Raw genomic sequence first — 22,409 nt, forward strand, 5'->3', positions numbered from 1 at the left:
AACTCCCCCCTCCCCCACCTTTCTCTAAACTTAATTGAAATGCAGACTCAGAGTTGTTTTACTAGAGAGCTCCCACTTGACACTAAATATAGTGATTAAACTCAATGACCTCCTTTAAACTTGTAAGGTTTTTTCTTTTTTCTTTGTTTTAATGTTTTGGAAAGGCAATATTTTATGTTTTACCTTTTACTCTGGTGAAAATGCAAATAAATAACCGAAAAGGGTGGTTTATAGATAAAATTAAAAACTTCTGTAGTAGCAAACACCTTTGAGTGTTTTATAAAATTCTCATTTATGTTCAGCTGGTAATGTGTAAAACATACATGTGAAATTCTAGGATTGCTTATGATAATGTGTTTGTGGTTCTCATGATCCCTTCAGGTCCTCTGAACTAGAGTCCTTTTATTATTCTATCCACCTCCAGAATTTTGTGTTACAGTTTGCCCACATTTATGGTATGTGGGGTCAGGACCAATCCAGGCCTTCACTGATATATTAGGCAAAGTATCATTTTATATATACATAAAGTATCATAGACAGTTGACCTAAATATGGCTGTTGTGAGTTGAATCATGACCCCTGAAAAGAGGTGTGTTTGGATTCTTAACCTTTAGTACCTCAGAATGTGACCTTATTTGGAGATAGAATCTTTATAGACATGATCAAGTTAAAATAAATCATTAGGAGGGATCCTAATGCAGTATGACTAGTATCATTTTAAAAAGGGGAAATTTGGGGGTGCCTGGGTGGCTCAGTCAGTTAAGCATCGGACTTTGATTCAGGTCATGATCTCAAGGTTGGTGAGTTCAAGCCCCGCATTGCAGTCTGTGCTGACAGTTCAGAGCCTGGAGCCTTCCTCAGATTCTGTCTCCCTCTCTCTCTGCCCCTCCTCTGTTCGCATTCTCTCTCTCTCTCTCTCTCTCTCTCTCTCTCTCTCTCTCTCAAAAATAAATATTTTAAAAAGTTATAAAAAGGGGAAATTTGGACACAGAGATAGATATCCTAGAAAGAAGAGGAGAGAGGCACGGAGAGATGACGGACATCTATAAGCTAAGGAAAGGGACCTGGAACAGATCCTTTTCTTACAGCTCTCAAAAGGAACCAATTGGTAACACCTTGATTTTGGACTCCTAGCCTCCATATCTGTAAGACAATAAATTTCTGTTAAGGTCCTTCCTCGCCCCCATCTGTGGTACTTTTTAAGTGGCAGCCCTACCAAAGGAATACATGGGGCTCTCTATACCTTTTCTCCAGACTCCTGGCTGTCTTTTCCAAGTCAATTAGCTCTTGAAATCAATCTACACATGGGAACAGGAGAAGCTTTAGGCTTGAAGGAGATCTTGATAGAGAAAACTGATGAGGACTCTTCCTTGGGCTAGAACAGAATCACCATATTCTCTGCAATCCCTGGCACACGGAGATCCCTAGAGGAAAATTTGACATTGATGAAAGTTTGTCCAATGCATGTGATATTAGAAACTAGGGAAAAGCTGGACTATGTCCTCTGCTCTTAAAGTTGAGAATATGCCTGGAGACCTGGGAATGGCAAAGGCTTCATCCTGCTGCTCAGCAGGGGACCTACAGCCCTTCTGCCCCTGAACTACTAGCTCAGGGCTGTAAAAACCAGCCAAACTGCCCCCACTTGTTTACTCCTACCACCAGATCTAAAGGCTAATAGAGAGAATAACAAATCATCTAAGGGATTCTAGCAGCCAGAGAGAAGATCCAGTCAGCACAAACACATTTCATGCCAGCAAAACAGAGTTGCTCCAAGAGACAGAAAGTTACTTTGAACGAATAACAAAAAGCCTCAAGAAAACTCAAGTGAATCCCAATCACAAAGGCTTTCTGGAACACAAATATTAAGATTTCCCAACTAAATACTTCAGCAGGTAAACTGAAGGATAGTATGCTTAAATTGTGAACCGTTTACAGGTATAGAAGATCGAGTAAAAGAAATGTCTCCAAGCACAAAGTGAAAATATTAAGTGGCACAAGTTATGTGGGAAAAACAAAAACCAAAAAACAAAAAACATGCCATTATAGAGTAGATACAATAAAAATAACAAAAAAAATTGGACTTCCATAAGAAAAAAAATGAATGACAGAGCTTAAGAGATGGTAAGTAACAAATATATAAAGAAATCTCTTAATGAATTGAATAAAGAACTAAATTATCAGATTGATGAGACTCACTGAACTTCAGATAGGTTTAAAAAGAAAAAGAATAAAGCTAGGCATACTTTGTTAATTACTAATGTGTAATTAATACATTTAAAATAAAAAAAAAATACTATGAGCTTTCAGACATATTCTAATACAGAAATCTAAATGAACAATTAGAAAAAAAAAAAAAAAAAGAATCCAGCAATTTATCTAAGGGAAAAAAATTACTCTGCAACTAAGTGAAGTTCATAGGAAGAAGGCAAGAGCCTTTTGATATAAGAAAATATGCCAACATAATCAAGTATCGGGTGCCTGGGTGGCTCCCTCATTTAGTATCTGACTTCGGCTCAGGTCACGATCTCATGCTTCATGAGTTCAAGCCTCCCTTTGGGTGAGCACAAGCCCCGTATCACGTGAGTATGAGCCCTGCTTTGGGCAAACATGAGCCCCGCTTCAGGTAAAACATGAGCCCTGCTTTGGGCTTATGATCCTTGCTCACTTGTCTCTTACTCACTTGCACCCTCTCTCTCTCTCTCTCAAAAAAAAAAAAAAAAAAAAATTATATATATATATATATATATATATATATAAACAATAATAATAGTAATAATCAAGTATCAACAAATTTAAGAAACAAAACATTATTACTAATGGAGTTTGGCAAGATTTGATAAAATTTCTAAATTTCAAAAAATAAAAAAGTGTGCATGTAGAACATTTGGATGCAGTAAATATTGTCAAACATGCTGCAGGAAATATGCTATAAGTTAAAGCTTTCCAGCAGTTTAATAATATTTGGAAATTAAACCATGACTATTCTACAATGCTTTGCAGGTTTTTGTGGACACATTAAAGCATCTGAAATACTGAAATGACTCAAACAAAACTCAAAAGTAGACATAAACCACTTAGAGAGCTCATAGAAATGAGAATATTTAGTATGGTCTATTTATACAATGTTGGGGGACAAGAATTCCTGTCCCCTTCAAGGTCCTTCTAGCTGAACTAAGACTCAAATTGACATGAGACAGATTAACAGGAGAAAATAAAATTTAATAGTATATGGGAATCCACACAGACATGGAAAGTCCAACGACAGGTAAAATGAGGTATATATGTCATTTTGAGCTAAGGAGAAAGAGGTAGGGGTCTGGGTATTCAAAGGAAAATAATGCACTTAGAAACCATGAGACAGAGAGGACTTGGGTCAAACTGGCCTTGCTAGGTTCCTCCCTGCCTGCCATACACCATTCATATCATAATAGAGCTATCTATGGTACAAGCTCTCTTCCTGGAGCAAGGCCTCTATATAAATCCTTTTAGGCAGTTGTGGGGAGGTGAAGAGCTTTCCTGAATTTACTAGGTCTCAATTGCTTTAAATTGAAAATAATCATTTTGCTAAAGCAGTATATTTTGGGGAAATCTGTCTTGAACCCTTCAATAAAATAAATATATTTAGGTTTAAGTGGATAGAGGGAAATGGAGACACACAAATGGAAGAAAATGCACTTACTTAATGCTTCTCTAATATGTCTAATATTATAATCACATTTGTGCATTTATATGAAAAAATGTATGATATAGAGAAAAAATTGGCATCCTTTTCCATAATTACTAGGGCTTGGAAATCTTAGCACACACTCTTTGGGAGATGGTCTTGGAAAACACTGAATTAAACATTTTTAGACCAGGTTTTCCCATCAGCTATCAGCACAACTATCTCATTTTTTTCAAATTATGTAAAAAGTACTGATGTGAGCCAATCAAAGGAATTTTTACTATATGTACAGTTTTGTCAGAATTTTGTTCTTTCATATATACTGGTGTTTAAAATTTAAGACTTATTATATCACATAGACAATATTTATGAGATCAGTTATATGGCTAAAAATACAATAAATTTTATTTGTTTTGTTTGCTTAAATAAGCATATTTCTATGTTGGGGGTGCCTGGGTGGCTCAGTCAGCCAAGCATCTGACTCTTGATTTTGGCTCAGGTCATGATCCCAGAGTTATGGGATTGAGCCCCACATTGGGCTCCACAGTGAGAGTGGAGCCTGCTTAAGATTCTCTCTCTCTCCCTCTGCCCCTCTCCCCTGCTCATGAACTTTCTCTAAACTTAAAAAAATAAATAATAATAACAGTAAAGATATTATATAAAGTTGTCTTAATAAAATTATGTATATTACATATTTTATTTTGTAGTGATTTTTTATGAGTTCATAAATTTGCTTTCAGCTAAAGGATTTAATCATATTTTCATTACAAAATATTTTCTCCAGATTAGTATAGTTGTTTCCCAGTTAGTAATTCATCCTTTTTTCTGTCTTATAATAGAATTTTCCTATGCACTTAACTTCCTCAAAGGTATTAGCTAGTAAATTAGTTGAAAAGTACTATAATATCAGAAAAATTATGATGTTTTGCATTACAAACCCTCAAATGAATCCCAAACTCTTAAATGTTCTGTTGTGCATATGGTGTGTCATCTGTTTGCGGGATAATGCAATTCATTAAGTTTATGCATAATTTTGTGCTCTTACTTGTCTGAAACTACACTGATATCTTTTTCTGTAAGCACAGAAGTTAGGTTGTAGCTGAGAGGTACTGATCTTTTTTTTTTTTTTTTCTTTTAAGTTAATCACCATACTGTACAATACATCCACAGGATGTATTTATTTTATAACTGGAAGTTTATACCTTTTGACCACCTTTACACATTTTGCCCATCCCCTGTCCCCACCCCTAGTAACCACCAATCTTTTCTCTATAACCATGAGTTTTGTTTTGTTTATTTTCAGTTTCCTAAAGAGATCATACAGTATTTGTCTTTCTCTGGGTGGCTTATTTTACTTAGCATTTTGCTCTCAAGTTCCATTCATGTTGTTAGAAATGGCAGAATTTCCTTCTATTTTTATGGCTGAATAATATTCCTATATTTCTATTTCTATTATATATATTTATATTTATAAATATTTCATATATATTTTTTTCTCTACATGTTCATTCATCAATGGACACTTAGGTTGTTTCCATAACTTAGCTATGATAAATAATCCTGTTACGAACTTAGGGACGGGGGTGTGCAGATATTTCTTTGACATGGTGTTTTCATGTCCTTTGGATAAATACCCAGAAGTGGCATTGCTGAGTCATATGGTAGTTCCATTTTTTTTTTTTTTTTTTTTGAGGAACCTCAGTACTGTTTCCCTAGTGGCTGCACCAGTTTACAATTCTACCAACAGTGCACAAGTGTTCCCTCCCCTCCACATCTTGGCCAACAGTTGTTATTTCTTGTCTTTTCGATAATAGCCATTCAACCAACCAGGTATGAGGTGATAGCTCATTGTGGTTCTGATTTGCATTTCCCTGATGATTAGTTATGTCGAGCACCTTTTCAGGCACTGGGGTTGCTTTTTACTTGAAAACTGGAACAGTTGCAGCTTTCATAATTGTTACACATATTTTATTTTGAAAAAGACGCTCTTAACTTTCTAGTTGAGAAATTTTATTTTGACTCTGCAGCTCATCTACCCATTCAATAGATTTATCAATCCTCTATACTGTATGCTTATATCAACCTTAAAATTATCATAAGTATTTCAAATTTCTATTTGCATGCTTGTTTCTTCAACTAAACTGGGAACTCCTTTAAAGATATCTTACATTGGTCTATATCACAACCTTAGAACTTACTAAAGTACCTGACATTGATAGGCTAAATGAATATTTAGAATGAATGAATAAACAGAATGTATATTTTTTTAAATGCTTATTTATTTTGAGAGAGAGAGTCAGGGACGGACAAAGAGAGAATCCCAAGCAGGCTCCGCATCGCCAACACATAGTCCCACAGGAGGCTTGAATCATGAACCAGGAGATCATGACCTGAGCCAAAACCGAGTCATGTGCTTAACCAACTGGACCACCAAGTCATCCCAAAATGTGTATTTTTAATAAAAATTGATGTAGCATCTTTTTTGGTGACATGGAATTTTTATCCAGAGAGATTGACTTGCCTTCATTTGATAGTGACAGACTGATGAATGGCTTATTTTCATACAATAATCTATTTTCCACAGTAAATCGATACTATTGAAAGAGATGTTTCTGAATTAGATGCCCAAACCGATGAGACAGGGCTTTAACACCACATATGCTCACAAATGTTTCATTGTAGCAGTTTCAAATCTGTGGTCATAATGGTTAGAATTCAGTTGGTTTGCAAAGCATTTTTATTAGCCGTGTTCTGAATGTTTTTGAAATTTTAACTATCTGGAGTATTTAATATGCATTTTCCCTTTCTTCTGCCCTGAAGGAGAAATGTTAGAAGTGTAAATATTTTAAAAGTATGAATTTTTTAACACCTTATAGATTTTTTATTTGTGTCCTAGAAATATGATTTAATGTGAGAAAGATATTTATTTGCTAAGACATCAGAATTTTAAGGAAACTTCAAGAGCAGAAAAACATTTTTAGCATTCGATGTAATTGGCCAGAATTCAGGTACCAGCACCGATGTTTCTTTTCCTTGTTACCTTGGCCAAAGTCCTTGTTCTTACTTAGCTTTAGTTACTCATCTATAAAATAAACATTATAATTTGTTTTACACATTTTCTTTTGCCCTGTAATTCCTTCAAAAAAGTCTGACTTTTTTAGAGTTCCTTTTGGAAATTCCCTTGTTATTATCTGAGAAATTTGTAACTCTGTTACTGTTTGATTTTATCCACTTAAAAAGCAACATTTTAATGTTTGAAGACATGTATAGTTTGTTAACTTGTAAAATAACAGCTTCTTTTGAGATACAATTTCCATTTGTACCATAAAAATTCATCCTTTAAAAATGCCCATTTCAGTGGTTTTTAAGTATATTCATATAACTATGCGGCCATAATCAGCGTCTGATTTTAGAATATTTTAATTATGAAAAAAAATCCATTAACAGTCATGTCCCATTTCCCCCTGTATCCAACCCCTGGGAACTGCTAAATTACTTTCTGTCTCTATTGAATGCTCTATTCTGAACATTTCATATAAATAGAATCATACAATATGTGGGCTTGAGTGACTCTTTCATTAACATAATGTTTTTCAGATTTGTTGTCATACATTGATCTTGATTACTTAAATTAATTTGATGTCTAGCAACCATAAATGCTGACAGTTATATATATTTTTTAATTCTATAGACTATTTTTTAGAACGACTTTAGGTTCGTAGCAAAATTGAGCAGAAGAAAGAAAGGGGGCTCGTTTGCCCCCTGGCCCTACACATGCATGGCCTTCCCCATTATCAACATCTTCAGTTTGGTACATTTGTTACAATTGATGAGACTACATTTGGACATTATTATCACCCAAAGTCCATCGTTTACATTAAGATTCACCCTGGGTGTTCTACATTCTATGGTTTAGACAAATGCATAAGTGCACGTATCCACTATTACAGTATCTTACAGAATAGTTTTGCTGCCCTAAAAATATTCTGTGCTCTACCTATTCATCTCTATCCCTCCCTGACTAATCTATGACAACTGCTGATCTTTTTACTGTCTCCATAGTTTTGCCTTTTCTAGAATATCAAATAGTTAGAATCATGCAGTTTGTAGCCTTTTCAGATTGGCCTTTTTCACTCAGTAAAATACATTTAAGTTTCCTTCATGGCTTAGTAGCTCATTTCTTTTTAGCACTCAATAATATTCCATTGTCTAGATGTACTACACATAGTTTATTTACTCCTTCACCTGCTATTTCAATTTCATTGATTTCTGCTCTAATTTTTATTATTACTTTTGTTTTGCTTACTTGGGATTTAATGTATTCTTCCTTCCTAAAGTGAAAGCTTAGATAACTAATTTTAGATATTGCTTCTTTTCTAATATATTCATCCAACGTTGTCATTTTCCTTGTAAGTACTATTTTTGCTGCAACCCACAAATTTTGATAAATTGCGTTTTTATTTTATGTAGTTCAAAATATTTAAATTTCTCTTAAGGTTTCTTTTTTGGCCTGTGTGCTATTTAAAAGTATACTGTTTAATCGCCATGGATTTTGGGATTTTCTAGCTATCTTTTTTGTTATTGGTTTCTAGTTTAACTCCTTTGGGATATGGAAACAGACATTGCATAATTTCTATCATTTTAAATTTGTTAAGATGTGTTTTATGGGCCAGAATTTGTTCTATCTTGGGGATTGCTTCATGTGAATTTGAGAAGAATGCATATTCTGCTGATGTTGGATGAAGTAATCTATAGATGTACATTATATATCCAGTTGATTTATGATGGTGTTGAGTTCAGTTATGTCCTTACTGACTTTCTTCCTGCTGAATCTACCCATCTCTACCTGTTTTGTTTTGTTTTGTTTTGTTTTGAGAGAGAGAGAGCACGAGCTAGGAAGCAGGCAGAGGGAGAGAGAGAGAGAGAGAGAGAGAGAGAGAGAGAGAGATACAGAGAAACTCTTCAGCAGGCTCCATACTCAGTATGGAGCCCATGTGGGGCTGGATCCCATGACCCTGGGATCATGACCTGAGCCGAAATCAAGAGCCAGACACTCAACTTACTGAACCATCCAGGTGCCTCAAATCTATCTTGTTCTGATAAAGGTGTGTTGAAGTCTCCAATCCAATACTATTGAATTGAGTGGCAATAATGGAACAATGATAAATAGACCTTCAGTAAAGGTGGTGAGGTATCCTTGCTCAGGCAAGCATTCCATTGTTCTATGATTAGGTCTCAGTCTTCTAATGAGTCTGTGCCTCTGGACTGTGATCTTCACAAGTGCCTCCCCATTTTTTTTCACTCCTTAGGCTGTGTAGGATAGCTAGAATGGGCTAGAGTTGGATATTTCTCTTCCCTTGGGTCATTTAGACTCTGGTAAAACCACAGCAGTTTAGGCTATGCTTAAATAATTTCTCCTACGGCAGATACTATTAAGAACAGAATGCTGTGGTGTATTTCAAAATGGTTCTTTTCCCCTCCCCTACTGTAAGCAGAAAGGGATTTTTCTAATATTCACTGTGATAACCTGATAGAGCTCCAGGAGATAAAACTCAGAAAAGCATGGGGCCCCTTTTCTGACTCTAGGTCCCCTGAAGTTTTTATCTCTCAGACTTACTAACGCAGAGCCTTCGGCAGTTCATCATTTACAGTTCAGGATTCCCTTCCCTGTGATGATTTCTGCTCATGGGTTTCTGCTCTAGTAAGCTGCGATTCTTCATATTTGCCTATTGGTTTCTCCAAGTTGGGGGGCATTGGTTTGCTCTGTGACAGCCCTTCTGTCTTACAGATCTAAGAAAAGCTATTAGTTTTTCAGCTTGTTCAGCTTATTGCTTCTTGTTGAAATGAAGTGGCAACTTCTAAGCTTCTTCCCTGCTGGACCACAAACGTCGAGCTTCTTATAGTTTCATTTGAAAGGCCTAACATGACCTTAGATTTTGGGGTTTTTCACAGCTTTGGGGGTCTCTTGGCCTTTTAAACTACTGCATATTTTCATCTACAGAGAGGATCTCACTTGAGCCTAAACTGTATTCATTTTAATACAGGCATATTTAGGCATTTAAGAAAACAGTAGGGTCTATGTACACGTATAAGTGAATACGAAGAAAAAAGTAAATAAAAGTAGAGTCAAGTCATATAAATTAAATGATAAATTAGCTTTGTTTCAGTTCCTTAATATACTTAGCTCTCTCTTGCCTAAAGAAAATAAATTTGCTCTGGCCTCTAAATGGAATATTAAATGCTCTGCATGGTTAGCTTTTCTTTTCAGGTTAAATAATCCCCAAAAGGTTTCCCTGACATATTTAAAGCAGCCACATACCTGTTATTTTCTGTCACATCACCCATTTTTCTTTTACTTAATAGGTAATGATTATTTATGGACATACTTATGTTCTATCTTTCCTTTCCTAAGACAAGGTCCAAGAGGTAAATACCCCTTTGACTTCTCTGTGTCTTAAGACACAAATACAAAACAGTTAAAAATACAGGAAGAAAAACTGTCACTGAGATGTCATGTTGCTACCAGGGCTGTCCACAGGCAGAGAAAGCTCCAGGGTACCTGGCAGCCAAGGGAAAACTGAAGCACCAACCACCAAGCCTTACTTATCTAAATGCAAAGGGTAATTGTCTGAATCCTCCACCTTCTAAATCTATTATATCAAAAAGGATGTTAGCAAACATCTTGCTTTGCCTATCAAAGCTACAAAACCCATCAGCATTAAACTCCAGCCTAAACCTGATAATATCACAAGATCGCAGAAGCCAACGTTGGAGCCACCAAAACTTCTGGGCAAAAGGCTGACTTCAGGCTGTGTTTCTTCTACCTCAAACTGTTAGCCTTCTAGCAATAGTCAACAACAGCATGAAGCTGGATCATCCACTACTGGAGAACTCTCTAGAAAAACCATGGGAACACTTAATATACAAGAAAAGAAAACTGCAAAGCAGCAGGTAGCAGATGGAGGAAACGCTAAACGTGCAGACCCTGTGGACAATAACCATGTTGAAAATGAAACCTTGGATAGCTTTCTAGAAGAGATTAACAGAAAGAACTTGCCCCAAACCTTGCCATACTCTGAGAGGAAACCAAATTCTAAATTATGGACAATAAATAGCTAAGCCAAAGAGTAGCTCATAGTCAAACCAAGAGCAGTCTGGCTCCTAAACAAGCCTTGGGCAAAAGTTCAGGGAATGGTGCTGTTTTGAAAGACAGAGCTAGTAAACAATTTGTTGGAGAAACACAAATTAGGATCCCACCCGTACAGTCACAGCAACTCTCTAGAGGAACAAATCTTGCAAGACCAGGGGAAAAACTCCCAAAGACAGTTTCCTCTCACTATGTTCAGACCCTTAGTAGGACTCGAGCATCAAAGAAACCAGTGGTCGAAGACATAAAGGATATAAAGATTAATAGAGATAAATATGAAAAACCAAATGAAGCTAAGTTATAGTCACACACTATTACTGCGAAGAAAGTAAAACAAACCAAACCCTGGACATGCCCCAGTGTGTTTCTGGGAGGCTATACCAGCAGACATCTAAAATCAAGCAAAATCAGAAATCCACTCAACCTTGTTTTAGACCTCAGGCATCACGTGAACTGCAAAAGTCAAAAGCCATAAGCCAAAGTTCTAATTTGACAGTTGGCAGTTTCAATTCAGTCATTCCAAGCATCCCTAACATAACAGCAAATGGAACCAGTGGGAATAAATGCAGCAGTGACTACCAACAAAAAGCACAGACTTTGGACTCCAAGTTGAAAAAGATTCTTCCCCAGAACCATTTTCTCAATAAGACAGCTCCCAAAACTCAAGCTGGTAACAAAACCATAAATGGAAGAAGAGTCCCAAATGGGACCCACATTAATCCAAATATTAAGAAGAAGATCACAGCAGAGGATCAAAGGGAACACCTGGATGAATGGCAGAAATCTAAGGGGAATATCTATAAATGGCCTCCTATGGAAGTTGAAACAAAAAGAAAAATAGAGGAAATGAATATTTCATTCTGGAAGAGCATGGAAAAACATGAAGAAAAGGATGCACCACTTGCACTGTCCAAAAAAAATTAACTACACTCCAACAGAGTGTCTGCAGCTCATTGAAGGGGTGTACATTCTAATGAAATATTTATCATATTGCCTAGTTTTCCTAAGGCTGAAAATTTTCCTAAATTCTGAATCTGCAAAGCAAAGTTGTCGCCAAGTAAAAGCACCTTTGATGTTATTGAGCTGTAAGAAAAGGCCATTCGAAACAGGGCAACACGGACATAAGAGTTGCCATATGTTCTTCATAATTTGTAAGACCCAAACAGAATCACAGGAGTTACCTCTGACTCTTTGTTTGCTGAAACAGATATAACATCAATAGAAGAGCCGGGGGTAAGATGGAATCTGAAAAGTCTTGTCTTTCTCTAAAAGAGAGAGAGGAGTTTACAGCAACACCCCAAATAACCAAGACAGAAGAAGATCCTCATCTTGGTATCAAATTACAGATCACCTGGATCCCTAAAATAAGTGGAATGCCAGAAGTGCAAGGCTTGAAGCTCCTCACTGTTGTAAGGCGTTCAGCAAGGAGTGAGCACGATTAAGCACCCTGTGTCCCGCATCCGGAAATGCTGCAGGAAGACAATTTAGTAGTAAGCTATTAGAAGTGGAAGAAACAGAGTGTTTTATATTCTGTAAAAATGAGGCTTCGTAACATTATGGTTGAAAATCCTTGAGTCTTAATGTCTTAATGCCTGTTTTAAAAAGGTGTTTCAGAGCCTCCAGGAAACAAGAAATATCTTTGTCCAGGTGACCGGGAAGAAACTGTCTAATGGACAAGCAGATTATGGGCTCTCAGGATTTAGTAATTCACTGGGCTTAGTCAAATTTAACATCCCCTTAGGGCTGTGTTTGGTTTATTTGTTTAAGATTGTGATTTGCCACAGTTTTATAGCATACATAAATGCTAAACTGTTGAATATTAATTTACCCCACAAGTATGGTAAAACTTTTCACTCTATTGATCTACTTTACTCTCAACATAGTTCTTTTTTATAGCAGAAGGTTTGTGCCACAGTATGATAGACCTTCCCTCCAGCATCTGCCTTAGCAGAGAAGGTGAGTCCTCCCAGCCTGAAGGAGTTGAGCTTAAAAGCTAGCCTCCCCGAGGACACCTGGGGGGCTCAGTCAGTTAAATGTCTGACTTCTGCCTAGGTCATGATCTCACCAGTCCCAAGCCTTGCATCAGGCTCTGTGAGCCTGGAGCCTGTTTCAGATTCTGTGTCTCCCTCTCTCTCTTTGCTCCTTCCCAGCTCACACACACACTCTCTCTCTCTCCCTCTCTCTCTCTCTCTCAAAAATAAATAAACATTAAAAACAATTACATAAACACATACGTTTTTTTAAAAAGCTAGCCTTCTCAACTAGATACGATGTGACAGACCATCTGGTCAAATCCCCTCAATTTACAGAGTTGATGCTTAGCTATGCCTTTGCTCAGAGACTCCAAATGATTGCAAATGACTTTTTGTGCAACTTTGACTTCTGTCACAATGTCTTTGTAGATAAGGGGCAATTCATGTCCTGTCTGTGCCCGGGTTCCTCTAATGAAACACAGTTCTGAATTGGGGTAGTCATCTAGCTTTTTATATTCAAATCTAATTTTTCATGTGTTATTCAGAAATGTTTCAAAAAAAGGCCGGGGAGCAAGCAAGAGGAGAGGGGAAGGGACACTTGCTTCTTCACTTCTGTTCTTTGCTCTGCTACTTGACACGTGGCCTGAGAAGACAGTACAAACCCCAGAGACTATTCTAGGCTGCTCTTCCTTCCTCCGGGGCAACGGCTCTTGGAAAAATAAAATCAGAACCATTCTGTAAAGGTAACATATAGAAAACTTAGCCAACGTATTTTGAGTTTTAAAATTTTAGCTTTCCTAATATTTAAGTATTGTCTAGAACAAAAGGATTAAATTTTGTTCAAAAACAAAAGGCAGTGAAAAATACAGAGAGTGAGAGACGATGAGAGAGAGACAGACAGCCAGAGAGACAGAGAAAAGGGAAATAGTTGTTTTTCTATAATGTGAGATCTTAAAAATTTGAGAACACAAGTCAGAGATGACATTTGTGCTGATTGATGGAGACAGGATGGCAAATTTGGCAGCATCCCTGGCCTAGTCAGTGGGGTCCTCAACATCAGCAGTCAGTAATAATTGGTGTAGACCTGAGCACCAAGGTCAGCCCCCAGGGCAGATGTTTGAATCTGGCAACAGCAGATGGAGTTGTGTCTCTAGTGGGTACTGATAGCATAGCTGACATTTTAGGGGTAGCAATAACTGGGATATTCAGGGAGCAAAAGAAGAAAGGGAAAATGATAAAAACCATGTAGTAGTCATGGAGACAACTAACGTCTTGGAGGATTGACACTTCCAGGAACCTCTGAAAATTATCTAAGAAGAAATTGAGGGAGAACGGATTTCCTGAAGAATAAATAGGAACAAGCAGTGCCAGAGAAATTTTACTTTGTGGACTTTTTATCTTCTCTTATTGTTAGACTAAAGAAGCCTAAGAAACAAAGGTTTCCTTTTGCAAGTAACTAATCTTATTTGCTCCTTTAGGAAAGAAATTAGGAGACAAACAAACAAACAAACAAAAAGATCACCACCTAGATCCAAGGACTGTCTGTATACAAGAAAACACAGTAATCTGAAGCAAGTACTTGTTTTCTTTTCTCTCTGTCTCCTCATATAAATTTGGAAAAAAAGAATATAAATATTTAGAATAGTTAATTGTTTACTCTGCACTTTGAGTTCAAAGCCAAGTTCTCCAGTAGTCAATGTAGGAAAAACTTGTGGAAAATCTTAGTCACCCACCTTTCCAAATGTTCATATCCCAATCATGCTACATAATTTTCCCCCAGTGAAAAGAATATACAAACACTTGATTGTCTTAACTTTTCTGCAGCATAAAGGGAAATGTATAATAATCCAAACTCAGCCTTGGCATTGCTCTTGTTGTCTTTTGTTCTAAACGATGGACTGTTGGTGGTTACTCGTGTTCTATATACCAGTTTTCCATACTTGTGAGAAAGGAGTTTCAGCTTGGTCACAGACTCAAAAATAAATGCAGAGTAGGTTCATATTGGCCATTACTCTTGCCTTTTGGGTTTTTCCTTACTTTGCTTAAATACCTGTGGTGAGTAATGATACAAGGAGTTTTCATGTGTATGACTATAATTTGTAGCATACAGAAGATATTCCATCTCAAATGACTTTAATTCAGTTAGTATGATCTACCATTTCTCGCTATAGATAATGACTTCAACATTCTTTGAAGTTCATGCATTACTTTTAAGGCTTAGGATCCCATCATACTGAACCATATGTTTCATCCAAGTTCTCTACCCTGCATCTAGGTTGTGTTAAAATTGTGTATCTTCTTAGAACACTTAGAGGCTGGCAAACCCTTAAACCAATTTCAAATAAGATTATATTTTATCTTTATAAATGAACATTAAAAATCAAAGTTATTGTTAAACCTTGACACCTATCCAAGAGGAATTCAATTTAGAGGAGTTATAGGGCATTTCTCAAATTAAAGATGAGATTTGAGGGTCAAAGCCAAAGACGAGGCCCTTTATTTTTCAGCCATTTTCTCTCTCCCAGTGTTGCTCTGGGTAATAATACAGGTACATATTGCCGTTATTATTGAATTTATGATATTATGTGTTTCTTATTCTTGTAAAACTGTCTGCAAGAATAGGTTTTTCTAGATCCAGAAAATAAGAAATTTACAAATCTATAAACCAGGACCTATAAAGTAATATTTCTTATTCAAAAAGATCTCATAAATCATATATGTAATAAATACTTAAATATTTATTTTCTTTCCTCTCAGGTATACTCACATTATATAAATATATATATCTATATATTTATATAAATATAAATCTTTAAACTTTTTTCCTCAAAGCTTTTAGTATGATATTAATAGATGAATGATATCAAATTCTAGAGAAAATATAGTAGCATAATATTATGAATGTGAGGACAAAGCAATATAAATATGAAAAGAAATAAGTAAATGACTCTTTATGTGTATTAGTACATCTTTTAGGACAATAGGTATAGTCACAATATAAATGTAAATAAATGATCATATAATATTTCAGAGCTGTTGTAGTCTGAGGATTGTGATGTATTGTCATTTACAGTAACAGCTGCTTCCTTAACAAACTGAAAGAAGTATTACGGTTTTTTTGTTTTGTTTTGTTTTCAATCAAAAGAAAGTGATGGATCTGAAGAGAAACATGAAACACAAACTGGAAAACAATCTGTGTGCCTTGCTCCTGGAGTTGGATGTTGGGAAAACCACATTTTCACAGTTAAGAGTACCATCTACTGGAGACGATTTGCCTCAAGTGGAGATTTCAACATATCCAAACCCCAAACTAGTCAGGACACTTCATGGCAGCTAGCCAGGGTCTCTTATCCCTTAATGGACCATTGCTGGTAAAAGTCTACCCTTCCCATAACCTGTGTTTGAGATAAATTTGGCCTAAAAATGTGCTGTCCCTAAGCTACTCAGTAGGTTTTCTGCCTATTTGGTAAACTTTTTACCTGAACCCCTTGATCTTAGCTCCCAGTGCTGTTTCTTGTGAAAGCAACTTGATCATAAACTTCAAATCATTTAAATTGCCTCAAACCACTTAAAATGGAGCTCCAACCCATGCCTCCCTCTACAACAAACTTGACTATATACTTCCAGATATTTACCCTACTCCCTGACCAAGTCTTTTTTCCAGAATTTTTTTTCATGTTTTCAGAGAACATTTATCAACAAGAAAAAATATCCATGACAATTAGTAAAATAGATACCATAAGTTACAAGAGTGTATGTTTGGACTGGATGTTTATATCCCCTATGCCTCAACCAAAGTTCATATGCTGAAGTCCTAACCCACAGTGTGGTGGTTTTGGAGGTGGGGTTTTTAGGAGGCAATTAGGTTTAGATGAAGACAAGAGTATGGGCTCCCATGCAGGATTAGTGCCCTTATAAGAAGAGAGGGACCAGAGCTCTGTTTCAGACAGGTAAAGATACGGCAAGAAGGTGGCCATCTTACAAGCCAGGAAAAAGGGCACTCAACAGGAACTGAATATGCCAGAACCTTGATCTTGGACCTCCCAGCCTTTAGAATTGTGAGAAATAAGTGTCTGTTGTTTAGGTTACCTAGTCTATGGTATTTTGTTACAGCAGTCTAAGCTAACTTACATAGTATGAATAGTATGTTCTCATGTTCTCCCAGTGTTTTTTGTTTGTTTGTTTGCATGAATCTTCATGTGGGATGCCTAGATTAGAGTTGTCTTTGAATTCCGGGAGTCTAATCCACACTGCCCTGTATGACTGACTAAATTTTTTCTCCAAGATGTTTTTAAAAACTAAGAAATCTATACTTTTTAAGGCTTATTTCAAATACATATGAAATATGTCTAACGTATAAAATTAGCTATTATAAAATTAGGACATTTACATCATGGTGGGAAGCATCATAATCTTAACATATACTGGATAAGCTATAAAAATAAGGGCAGTCATTAACTATGTGTGTACTATGTTCCAGGCACTGAGTTAAAATTTCACATACTGTATGTAATTCTGTTAAGAACCCACAAGGGAGTCACCTATATTATTTCCATAATATAGAAGAGGCAACTGCAACTTAGAGAAGTTAAAAGCAAGACAACAGATCCCAAAATGGAGTTGCTTAGTTTCTGTTCCACATCACAAACTGCTACTTAATTGCAGTTTTGGTTGTAATGGAATCTTAAATCAGTCAATCAAGAGTTGCCTGATCAGCGCTAGTTAGATAATCTGCCTGGTAGACACCTGCCATCCTCCAAGGAAAAGTAACCTTGCAATAAGCAGCCCACTTTTTTTGCCTAGTCTAACTTCCTTGCTCCTGCTCCCTTCTGCCTATAAAAGGTTTTCATTTTGTACAGATCCTTGGAGCTTCTTTCTCAGCTAGACTGCATGCTGCATGATTCGTGTATCATTGAATAAAGTAAATAAGATCTTTGAAATTTACTCAGTTAAATTTTGCTTTTTTTAAGAGAGAGGCCATGTAACTTGTTTATGGTCAGACAGTAGAGAGCAGATCTGACTCAGCCCCATGCCTATCTGACTCCAAAGGCAATATTCTTACCTACGTCACACTGACTTCTGTGTATGGAATGTTAATTAAATCTTACCCACCTCTGAATGGTGGGGTGAGAAAGATGGCCTCATTTCTTGTTGCTTTGGACATGGTATATTCCCTTACCTCTGAGTGTATTTTAGGGTCATATAAGGTTTAATTTTCCTTTTTGTTTTACAATTATATTCAATGTTGATGACAGCCTATAGCTTATTGGTCAGTCTGTAACTGGTGCTAATGAGTTTTAATTTCAGGTAGGTGTTTTGCTAGCCCTGCTAACCATTCAGACATACTTAATTGGTTTTAAGGGGCTCTCAGGATTAATTTGAGTCCATCACCAAAAATAGAAAAAAAATAGCAAAAGCTAATGTTCTAGAGTATGATTGGTAGTTCACATGACTTCATGTATCAATTTTAATTTATTTTAAATAATAAACACTGGAATTGCAATAATATGTAGTAAGTTATTTATGTTTATCATCATATGGTTTTAAGATAAATAATAGTATCTCAATATTATCTATATATGACATGACATCATGAAATATTAATAATAAAATGGGAATATAAAGGTAGGAATATTGATTGTCATGATTTTGCAAACAAGTTTTCAAACTTAAAATCTGAAAGCTAATTGGTTAGGAGTTGAATGTACCATTTCACCTGCCAAGTTCCTTGAGAAAATCTCTTCACATTGGAAAAATGACTTAAAAGCCCAAATCTGCTTACTGTATTTTATTGATTTTTATTTTCTTTTATATAAAATTTTACAATCCATAATTTAACTATGAGATTTAAGGAGTAAAGTCTACCTGTTAAAGAGAATTCATGGTTTTAATCCATAGGTTACAACTAGGAGGAAACTATTCAGCCAGACACTATTATTCCCAGGTCTACTCTCAACCATGAGGCCTGGGAACCAGTTCTTGTCAATAAAATGTGAGTAAAAATGTACTAGGAGACAGTTACTCATGTTTCTCTTGCATATCTGTGAGTCTTGTGGGTAGAGGCATTGACTACATTTTGTTTAGGGCTGTATTTTCAAGGATGGTTGCACAGTAAACAACCCTGAACAATAGAAATAGTTTCCCCTTCTGGAGAAAATGGCAGGCTTGCTTACAGCCTTGGAAGCTCACATAGGCTTACAGCCTATGTCCACCTGTGGAGCATAGGGCCATAGGTTCCACATACTTACTCTTTAGTACTGAAATAATAATAGGGGCGCCTGGGTGGCTCAGTTGGTTAAGCATCTGACTTCGGCTCAGGTCATGATCTCACGGTTAGTGAGTTTGAGCCCTGTGTAGGTTCTGTGCTGACAGCTCAGAGCCTGGAGCCTGCTTTGGATTCTATGTCTCCCTCTCTCTCTGCCCCTCCCCTGCTCGTGCTCTCTCTTTCTCTCTCTCTCTCAAAAATATACATTAAAAAAATGTAAATAAAAAAAATATTTTCTCTGAAGCAGAAGATAGGTATAATTACTGCATATTACCAAAAATTCTAGTTCCATAAGCTCAGAGATTCTCTAATGTAAAGTAACCTACTGTGTGTTCAGGTGTCTGGTTTTATTTATATTGCCTTTTAGGGTCTGAGGCTTGGGAACTGGCAAAAATAAACACACTGATACTCTGGCTGCTCCTATTGGTGTAACTAATAAATTGTCTTTTGTCTCTGACTTCAGAGTCTTGTGTTTCCTGAAAGCATTCATGAAGTTGTGGTAAGTAGGTGTAGCAGAGGGAAAAGAAAAGAAAAGAAAAGAAAAGAAAAGAAAAGAAAAGAAAATGAAAGCAAAGCAAAACAAAACACTTACCTCTTTAGCTACCCGCCTATGTTCAATGGCTGGGGCTCTTGGATCAAAATGATAAAAGACAGATTAATAAGAGAAAAAAAGAGATTTAATAATTTATGTGCACACCAGAGTTCACAAAGAAATATAACTCAAGGAGGCAGCCTGATTTGGTGACTTATACACTATCCCAAAGGGTGACAAAGTGTGGGGAAGAAGCTAGGAAAAAGGAAAAGAGGGTTGAAGTCTCTTGGGAAGGGAGTAAATTATGAAAGGTGACTAGGAACATATGGTAAACAAGGGTTGTTCAGTAAGGTTTGTTGTGCAGAGTCTGGGCTAATAGGAATCTAGTCATCTCAGATAATTAAGTGTCCCCGTGATAAGACTTGTTCTCCTCTTTCTGGTACAGGAGAAGACTCATTTACAAATTTAAATTTACTTTATAAATGTAAATTTCCTTTACAAAAAAAATATGCTCTGTTTTTAGAGCTTTTCCTGTGTCTGTTCTTCAATTGCCTTCAGCTCAAAATAAGCCTTATGTGAAAGTGGCATATTTTAGGGTTGCATATTCTGGTCCCCTTCACAGGTTAGCTGGCAAGCTAGGGTAAAATCTCAAACTCTTCACAGTTCTTGATGGTTTTGGCTATGAAGATGGGATGCTGACAGAGACATGCATTTTTGGAAGAGGGAGGGCAAAGGCCCTGCGTTCTAATATCAGTGATATGAGAAGACTACCTAGTGAGTGTTGTCACCCAAGTGTTGAAGGGGAGGGCCGGGGGTGGAGGCTGGCGGGAATAATGGTAGCAGTTGCCCGGCTTGTTAATGAAAGTTTAGAGCCTGGGGAGTGAGAAATATGTTTGAAACAGCCTGTATAAATGGTGCCTTGATCATTCTCAATCTTATCTGGGCAAGCAGAGGAAGACATATTATCAGGAAGATGGAGTGGACATCTCCACAGCCGCATCTGATAGGGAATGTAATTGTGGCTACTGAGCCAAAGAGTTTCTAAGCTGAAATAATGTTGGCAATGACTACCTTGCTCTACAATTTGGAGCTTTACGTGTACTGAAACCCATTAAAATTTATTTGGTTGAGCCATGAGTGACTGACAACAGAAATTGACAACAAATGTGCCTTGGTCACTAATGAGGAGCCACTCTTTCCCTCTTCACTCACAGGACTTCTTTTCTATTCCAGTTTCATCTGCTTTAAGGATAAAGATGACTAGTGGTAAAGCCAAGATCTTTCTGATCCCAAGAAGGACCAAAGGCCACATACACTTTGAGCTTTGGAATAGGGAGGGTTTCAAAACTTTATCACTGTATTGGATCAGGCACCCAAAGAGATAACCTACTCACTTCCATGGTGAGAGAGGTGCCCAAATACAGCTAGTGCAGTTTGGCTAAGGTTTATAGTAGGTGAGAGATGCTAATGTGACCTTGTAGGTAGGCCCTTTGGACCAATTCAATGTACTAGTTTGGTTGCTCCTACATCTAACATATAGCAGGAAGTGATATATTATATGCTTCACTTCTCATCCCAGTAGTGGCAGCAGGCTGCTCCCAGGAGTCAGGATACAGGAGTCAGGCTTCTACTTTTGGGGTACTGCAATCTGCCGGAGACCACCTCCAGCAACCAGGGGTTCCTGAAGGAACAATGGCGTCGGTGAAGATAAAACAAAACAAAAACAAAAAACTACAAAATAAAAAACTACAATAAAAAACTAAAACTAAAATAAAAATGGGCACAGACAACAGCAGTGTGTTGAACTGGCCGATTTATTGAAGTAAACGTGGCATTATATATGCTAGTGATTTCCTTGTAACATACGTCATCTATGTTTCTCTAACATTACCCAATTCTAAAATTGTTCCTTTGTATAATCACCCAATAAGGAATAACATGATTGTTTTCTCATAACGTTCCCTCCTGCCCTTTGCTTATTGATTAATTTCTTTTATTGTTTTTATTATGTATGTTTATCTATAATCTATAAAGTATTTGCTTTGCTGTTTTCATGAAAGGTCATTTATCTCTCAACACCTCAAGTGGAACAGTTACAGGGACATGACCTCTTAGTTGCTTCCTTGAACCATTCGTGGTTGTGAAGAACAAAAGTGTTCGCCTGGGTCCGAGGTGCCAGGAAGGGGGCCAAGAGGCCTTATACATTCTCAGACAGACAATGCACCTAGGAACCAATGAACCATTCTGTACTTTAACCGACTAGGTTCAATCATCATCTGGAATGTCTCCGGGGGGCCAAGTGGGCCTAGGGGTCAGAGTGACCTGTGTCCATAGATACACTCCTTAGTTACCTGAGTGGGGCTTTCGGATCCTTATGTCTCTCCTTCGTTGGCCGCCTTTGTTGGCAAACGCATGAGGCTATCCTTCCTGCAAGTAGAGGAGTCTCCAAACGTAAGGCCGCACAATTTCTTGCGGAACCTTATTTTCTTCCTAATGGTTCTTTCCCCAGGGGGCCTGCCGAGGGCAATTCCCCAACAGACAATACCCCAGGTAGTTTTAAGGCCAAATTACCTAAAAGCAGGAGTACAAGAAGCTTCACTGTCGATGGGCCTCCTTGCAGTCACCAATCCGTCCACAGCCCAGGCCCTGCCACTTAGGCTGGGATAGCTCGGCTTCCAGCAGCAATCCAACCAAAGTTTTTGAATTTTAGTATCTAACAATTTTGATAATTTGAACTTGTTGTGGATTGAATCATATCCTCCCGAAAGATATGTTGAAGTTCTAACTACCAGTACTTGTGAATGTTACGTTGTTTGGAAATAGGGTCT

General features: G+C 37.1%; 1 pseudogene; it reads left to right on the top strand.

Moving 5' to 3' along the window:
- Nucleotides 1-1,032: 1,032 nt before the first annotated feature.
- On the top strand, nt 1,033-12,363 carry LOC132692950 (cytoskeleton-associated protein 2-like pseudogene; annotated as a pseudogene).
- The last annotated feature ends 10,046 nt before the right edge of the window (nt 12,364-22,409 follow it).

This window comes from Panthera onca, chromosome B1 (assembly GCF_046562875.1).
Source record: "Panthera onca isolate mPanOnc1 chromosome B1, mPanOnc1 haplotype 2, whole genome shotgun sequence".
NCBI lineage: Eukaryota > Metazoa > Chordata > Mammalia > Carnivora > Felidae > Panthera > Panthera onca.